The 7,768-nt window shown below is 53.8% G+C and overlaps 1 pseudogene across 1 annotated transcript in view; it reads left to right on the forward strand.

Annotated features, from left to right (window-relative positions):
• The first annotated feature begins 3,762 nt into the window (after positions 1-3,762).
• Positions 3,763-7,768, forward strand: part of LOC308158336 — a 26,654-nt pseudogene continuing 22,648 nt past the window's right edge. The window contains exons 1-3 of the transcript in view: positions 3,763-4,225; positions 4,537-5,725; positions 7,221-7,335. The product of the transcript in view is annotated as an uncharacterized misc_RNA (transcript). The remainder of the gene's footprint in view (positions 4,226-4,536; positions 5,726-7,220; positions 7,336-7,768) is intronic.

The raw sequence follows: 7,768 nt of genomic DNA on the forward strand, positions 1-7,768 counted from the left end.
GAGAGGGAGAGAGAGGAGAGAGAAGAGAGAGGGAGGAGGGAGGTGAGAGAGGGGAGAGGAGAGGACAGGAGAGAGAGGTGAGAGGAGGAGAGAAGAGGAGGAGAGATGAGAGAGAGAGAAGAGGAGAGAGAAGAGGAGGAGGAGAGGAGAGAAGAGTAGAGGAGGGAGGAGGAGAGGAGAGGAGAGAGGAGGAGAGAGGAGCAGAGAGGAGCAGAGAGGAGAGAAGGAGAGAGGAGAGGAGAGAGGAGGAGAGGAGGAGGAGAGAGAGGAGGGAGGAGGAGAGGAAAGAGAGGAGGATAGAGGAAAGGAGAGAGAGTTGAGTGGAGAAGAGAGGAGGAGAGGAGGAGAGGAGAGGAGGAGAGAGAAGAGGAGAGGAGGAGAGAGAGGAGGAGAGAGGTGGTGCAGGAGGCAAAAAAACCGATGCAAAGCGATTTGAAACACTCAGCAGTCCAGAGGACTTTTATAGTGGTTTCTTTTGAGCGCGGGCCAGGCCTACAGCGATATTAACATCTGGTCTCGGCAGGTACGACTGCCGGGTGATGATGTCATCACTCCGAGTCTGTGACTTTCTGAGTCCCAGAACAGCGTTGAAACGAATCAGTTTGAAAAACAAAAAAACTGTTGAAAACACTCAACTCGCTACAAACGCTGCATTGTTCAGATCGCCGTGCCTATCAATCACCATGCTTACCAATCACACAGGCGACAGTAGAGCCAGTAGCTGCAACAGTGCAACACTTTCCAGTATTTATTTCTTCTCCTCTCCTCCCTCCCTTTCTCCCTCCATCCATCCATCCATCCTTGCCCCTGGTCTGTTCAGGGTGTTAGTGTAAGCAAGGCTGGTGTGAAGTTTGCTATTCAAGCGCGCCAGAAGATCATTACTCAACTGTAAACTGTGAGGCACGAAGACTCCAGGCACGAGAGGGACAGTGTGTCTGTGTGTTTACCTCTAGGGTGAGCATCTGAGAGAGGAGAGAGAGGAGAGAGAGGAGAGAGAGGAGAGGAGAGAGGAGAGGAGAGAGGAGAGGAGAGAGGAGAGATGAGAGAGGAGAGAGAGGTGAGAGAGGAGAGAGAGGAGAGGTGAGAGGAGAGAGGAGAGAGAGAGGAGAGGAGAGGAGAGGAGAGGAGAGAGGTGAGAGAGGAGAGAGGTGAGAGGAGAGGAGAGAGGAGAGAGAGAAGAGGAGAGAGAGGAGAGGAGAGGTGAGAGGAGAGAGAGAAGAGGAGAGAGAGGAGAGGAGAGGTGAGAGGAGAAAGAGGAGAGGAGAAGAGAGGAGAGAGGAGAGGAGAGGAGAGAAGAGGGAGGTGAGAGGAGAGGAGAGGGGAGAAGAGGATAGAGGAGAGGAGAGGAGAGGGGAGAGAGAGGAGAGAGAGAAGAGAGGAGACAAGATGGCTGCTCTCCGAGAGCCTTGATTTACGAGCGTTTGTCTAGGCCGCTGAGAACAGAACAACCGCTGGACGACTTTGTTGTTCAGGTGATTTGACTCGCTACTTCTATTTTACTACTGTTTCTTCCCTTCCCTTCCCTTTTTTTTTTTTTTCAATGTATTCATTTCCCCCTGCTCACCCCCAGCTTGTCTATGGCCTGGGATGGGGAGAGAGAGAGAGCAGGGGTAAGGAGAGAGGAGAGGGAGAGGAGAGGGAGAGGAGAGAGAGAGAGAGCAGGGGTCTGGTTTGTGCGTTTACAACCCTGGCTAGGGGGTGAGCTGGTGAGCAGACACTAGATCATTCTATTATGATCCTCTGACGTGGAGAGGAGAGGAGAGAGGAGAGAGGAGAGAGAGGAGAGAGGAGGAGAGGAGAGGAGAGAGGAGAGGGAGAGGAGAGAGAGGAGGAGAGAGGAGAGAGGAGAGGAGAGAGGAGAGGAGAGAGAGAGAAGAGGAAAGAGGAGGAGAGAGGAGAGGAGTAGAGAGGAGAGGGAGAGGAGAGAGGAGGAGAGAGGAGAGGAGAGAGAGAGAAGAGGAAAGAGGAGGAGAGAGGAGAGGGAGATGAGGAGAGAGGAGAGAGAGGAGAGGAGAGAGGGAAGCGGAGGCTCATTGTGATGTGGAACGAGCGCGTTTGATACCGTTTCTGATCCTCTGCGTTCCCGTGCGTTACAACGAACGAGCCCGTCCTCCGTTTTCTACCTCCGCCAGCCTCAGTTGGGGGACATCCAGTGTAGCACGTAATAACCATAAAGCATGGGTTTGACCTTTGACCTGCCCAGACACGAGTTGAGAATAAAGACTTGTAACAGTCTGTGGATGGATGGATGGAATGGCAAACTGTTCACAACCCTCTCCCTCTCTCTCTCTCTTCCCCGTCTCTCTCTTTCCTCTCCCCTCTCTCATCTCTTTCTCCTCCCCGTCTCTCTCTCCCTCCCTCATCTCTCTCTACTCTCCCTCATCTCTCTTCTATCCCTCCTGTCTCTCTCTCTCTCTCTCCTCTCTCTCCCTCCTCTCTCTAATCTCTCTCTCTCTCCCGTCTCTCTCCCATCTCTCTCCTGTCTCTCTCCTGTCTCTCTCCTCTCTCTCCTCCCCTGTCTCTCTCTCTCTCTCTCCTCTCCCATCTCTCTCCTCTGCTGCTCTGTTGACCACCAACGGATTTTGCCTGTGATGTCATATAGACGGAATAGAATATACCTCAGCCCCCCCCCCCCAATCCCCCCTCAACTGACTATACCTCCTGTAAAAAATTAATACAATTGTTTCTGTTGTTGTTGTAGAGGTTCCCTGCCCAAGGCATTGTGTTGCTTTGTGTACTTGTATTCAAGGTAATGACAAACAAACAAACTTGAACTAGTAGCAAGAAATGTGGGTTGTTGCCAAAGGGTTTGCTGGAAGGTTCAACACTTTTTGCCACTTCTGGTTAACTTGACGACACTGGTGGAAATGGACGTTCACTGTTGCCACAACTTTGCTGCTGCTGGCAAACTGTTTGGCTCTGAGAGGCCAATTAATGTTTATTGTTCCCAACGGTTTGCTAGAGATTCACTGCTACTGGCATTGGGCTGCATACTTCTGACTATTATAGTTTCCTGCTAATACGCCACTCCCAATTTAGCTGCAAACAACTCATTTCGTTCGGTAAGGGTAGTCGTAGGAAAAATACGACCGCTGGTCAGCGAGAGAGTGTTGAAACAGGCTTCAAGACAAACGTATATTTTATATTTTACAGTTATAGTTTACAGCTAACATGCTGCGTTGACAGGACCATAAATAACGACTGAGCTCCTATTTCATAACCGGTGATATTTGTTGAACAAACATAACGACTGCCAGTGGCCCCTGGCCTGAGCTAGATTACTCTTCCTGCTACGACTGGTGGATTGATGATTCACTTCTTTAGTCAAATGTATCGATTGTAAGTCGCTTTGGAATAAGCCCAAAATGTAAAAATGTTACATGAACTAATGTGAGTGTTTCTTCCCTGACACCACAGGTTCCTGGGACACAGAGGAGAGACACGGAGGACAGAGGAGGAGTTAGCGAAAGAGTCCAATCTCTCCCTCCTTCCCTTCCAGACGGTCGACAGACCTCTATGAACACAGCAAAACCCTTGATGAGAGATCCTCGTGACCGGTAAACGTCTCAACTGAAGCCCGCCCCATCCCCTCCCCTGTCCAGCCATTCCTGCCCCAAGCTTTCCTGAAAAAACCTTCCTGCGAGACATCCCGCATCTATCAGTTTCTCATCAACCAACTCTGCCAGATCTCCATCCCCCCCCCCTCCCTCCTCTCCCTCCCTCCTTCCACCTGAAGGCTCCCTTCTCTTCCCGCCAACAAAAATGCCTCTCGTCATCATCCCAGCCTTCCTCCTATTGGCCCTCGCTTGCCCCGCCCTCTTGACGCCCTCATCGCCAGCAGCAGCTTCCCCTGAACTGCTGCCCCTCCCCCCCCAGACGACCGGGGGGGGTCAAAGGTCGACCAGGGACCTGCAGACGGACGGTGGGGGCCAGTCCATCAAGGTGGTGATCTCTGGGGGGGTGTGTGCGGGGGGTCAGGGGGACGCAGCATCTGGGGACTCCCCCTCCATCCAGGAGCTGGACCTGGAGCCCGGCTCTCCTCTGGTCCTGACCCACCGGATCCGCCTGGTCCCTGCGGCGGGGGGATCGTCGTGCGGGGGAGGGTGCGAGGCCCAGTTCGCGGCCCTGCGAGAGCGTCTGGAGAGGCTGGAGAGGGAGGTGTCGGCCCTAAGGGAGAAGTGTGGGGGGCCGGAGGGGGGGTGCTGCACCCCCCAGCAGAGCACAGGTATGGGAGGGAGGGGGGGGTGGAGGGAGGGAAGGGAGGGAGGAGGGAGGGGGGGGAGGAGGGAGGGGAGGGAGGGGGGTGGAGGGAGAATTAAGTAAGTAATGGAGTCTCTTCCAGAGTATTCCAGAGAAATACTTCCAGAATATTTGTGATGATTTGAGCATCAAACATGCTAACTTAGGGTCCTTTAACTTGCATTGGGTTTTGTAAAAAAGCTAAGCTAATTCCATTCCAACGAGCCCGACCTCCAATCCCTACCTCCACCAGCCTCCCCTTGATGTGTCTAACTACCTCTTCCTGTCGGCCTCCAGGCGCCGGGTGCACGGTGCGGCCTGAGGGAGGAGACCAGCAGTGTCCCAACGAGTGCAGCGACCAGGGCCGCTGTGAGGACGGCAAGTGCGTCTGCTTCCCGGGGTTCAGCGGGGCCGACTGCAGCCAGACCACCTGCCCCGACAACTGCAGCGACCGCGGGCGGTGCGTGGACGGCCGGTGTGCGTGTGACCCCGGCTTCACCGGCCCCGACTGCTCCACCAAGGCGTGTCCCGACAACTGCAGCGACAAGGGTCGGTGCGTGAACGGGAAATGCGTCTGCGACGAAGGTTTCTCCGGTCTGGACTGCGCGACGGAATCTTGCCCCGGGAACTGCAACAACAAGGGAAGGTGCGTGAACGGCAAGTGCGTGTGTAACCCTGGGTTCGCCAGTCCCGACTGCTCCGCGAGAAGTTGTCCCGATAACTGCAACAACAAAGGCCGGTGCGTGAACGGGAAGTGTGTGTGCGAGAGCGGTTTCACCGGTCCCGACTGCGCGACCAAAGCGTGTCCCGGGAACTGCAACAACAAAGGAAGGTGCGTGAACGGTCAGTGCGTGTGTAACCCCGGTTTCGCCGCCCCCGACTGTGCGACCAAAGCGTGTCCCGGTAACTGCAACAACAAAGGAAGGTGCGTGAACGGTCAGTGCGTGTGTAACCCCGGTTTCGCCGCCCCCGACTGCGCGACCAAAGCGTGTCCCGGTAACTGCAACAACAAAGGGAAGTGTGTGAACGGTAAGTGCGTGTGCGACTCCGGGCTTACGGGGCCAGACTGTTCCGCCAAGTCCTGCCCTGGCAACTGCAGCAACAAAGGGAAGTGTGTGAACGGTAAGTGCGTGTGCGACTCCGGGCTTACGGGGCCAGACTGTTCCGCCAAGTCCTGCCCTTGCAACTGCAGCAACAAGGGAAGTGTGTGGACGGCCAGTGCGTCTGCGATAGCGGCTTCGCGGGCGCGGACTGTTCCGGCAAGGCCTGTCCCAACAACTGCAACAACAAGGGGAGGTGTAGTGAACGGGAAGTGTGTGTGTGAGGTGGGCTTCGCCGGGCAGGACTGCTCCAACAAGGCCTGTCCCAACAACTGCAGCAACAAGGGGAGGTGTGTGAAGGGGAGGTGCGTTGTGTCGGCGGGGCTTCGCGGCGCCGGACTGCGCCCAGTGTGAGGCCGGGCTCACGGGAGCGGACTGCACCACAGGTGAGTCACCACAGCACAGTTCTGCTCCATTAGGAACGCTCTGGAACTGCCTTTTAATATCTACTTTTTGAGTTAGTAAGTTTCAAGTTTCAGTAATATAATATCAGAGTGTCCTGCGGGGGTATTCCATCAATGTCGCTAAAGGAAAATCCAGGCTTATTTTGATAAATCTCACAAGGCTTATTAAAAAAAAAAACTGGATTTTCCTTTAGCGATGTTGGCAAGTGCTGATTTGTGGTAAACTCTTGTATCCCAGTGTAGGATATTTACGTTAGAATTTGGTTGAAATAGATCACGGCAAAGCTTCTGAGTTACAGACAATTTATTTAAGCAAAGGTTCATACAGCTTACAGCATTCCTACTCTGGATGTCATAGAGAGGCTCTGGTCGATGGTCAACAGGAAAAAAGAGAAAGGGCCGTCTTAGCTCACACATTTTATACTTTCAATAATATGGTAATACAAGGCTCTGACACGGCACATATACAGTCCTATCACCTTACTCAGGACAGGTTAGGCTGTGAAAAGAGGGATGGGTTACAGACAGTATCCCTCAGGTCAAATGGCAGGGGGCAGGTCACAGGAAGGGAGGCCATCTTGACCATGTGTTTCTCCTAGGTCTAGGACAATGAAATGATTAGGGCAGGTCACAGGAAGCGGGGGGGCATGGGCGGAGGGGTGGAGCGGGGGCAGGTAGCCTGCCCTCCCCAGGCCTGAGCAGACCAAGGAGGCCGTCATAAAAACCCCTTCTAGGAATGTGACAATCAATAAGACAGACATCTACAGGTTCTATACACAGGTCCATGTGTGAGTGTGAAAATACACCACAAGACGCCACTGTGTTAGCCCACCGTGTTAGCCACCGTGTTAGCCACCGTGTGTATAGTTTCAAAAATATAATATCAGAGTGTCCAATCAACATCACTAAAGGATTAACCCTAACCCTTGTATTAGCACTTTGACACAAGACAACAGCTGTTAGCTGAAAAACATCTGGGAAATATTAATAGGGATTTTCGGCTTGAACCGGAGGCTCGGAGTTCAACCAACGACCTTCTGACAGCAGCCTCCAGAGCCCTGTACAGGCCGTTAGGTTAGGTCAGAGCCCTGTACAGGCCGTTAGGTCGTTAATGCTTTTCCAAAAGCCGACTAACGAGCCTAGGCAACAACAACGTTACACACAACAACGTTTGCACCATTAACCAGCAGGTGCCAGCGATTCAAAATAAATGTATGTCTCCGGTGACATCATCATGCACACTGTAAATCATCATCATTTCACATCATCATCATCATCATTTCAGCAAACACAGGGGAAACAACACACACACACACACACACACACACACACACACACACACACACACACACACACAGGGGAAACAGAGAAGGGAGTTGTTGGCTTGGTTGAGTAGGACTGAACTTCTCCCACCCCCCACCTGTGTCCCCCCCCCACCCTCCTGTCTGTCCCCCCCACCCCCCTCCTCTGTCTCCAGCCATGTCTGGAGTATCTCAGCTCACCACCATGGAGGTCACAGAGTCCTCTGCTACTCTCTTCTGGACCCCCCACCTGTCCAGTACGACACCTACCACGTCACCTTCACCAGCCAGGTATGTCACACACACTGGGGAGGCTGGGGGAGGTAGAACACCTGGGGAGGCTGGGGGAGGTAGAACACCAGGGGAGGCTGGGGAGGTAGAACACCAGGGGAGGTTGGGGGAGGTAGAACACCAGGGGAGGCTGGGGGAGGTAGAACACCAGGGGAGGCTGGGGGAGGTAGAACACCAGGGGCGGCTGGTGGAGGTAGAACACCAGGGGAGGCTGGGGGAGGTAGAAAACCAGGGGGAGGCTGGGGGAGGTAGAACACCAGGGGAGGCTTGGGGGGAGGTAGAACACCTGGGGAGGCTGGGGGAGGTAGAACACCAGGGGAGGCTGGGGGAGGTAGAAATCAGAGGATGGGGTTTGTTGTAATCCATGCAACGGAATCAAACGTGTGTTTTGATAGTGGTTGATACCGTTCCATGTATTACAATGAGCCCCGTC

The sequence above is a fragment of the Nansenia antarctica genome (genome assembly GCF_963989245.1).
Source record: "Nansenia antarctica genome assembly, chromosome: 5".
NCBI lineage: Eukaryota > Metazoa > Chordata > Actinopteri > Argentiniformes > Microstomatidae > Nansenia > Nansenia antarctica.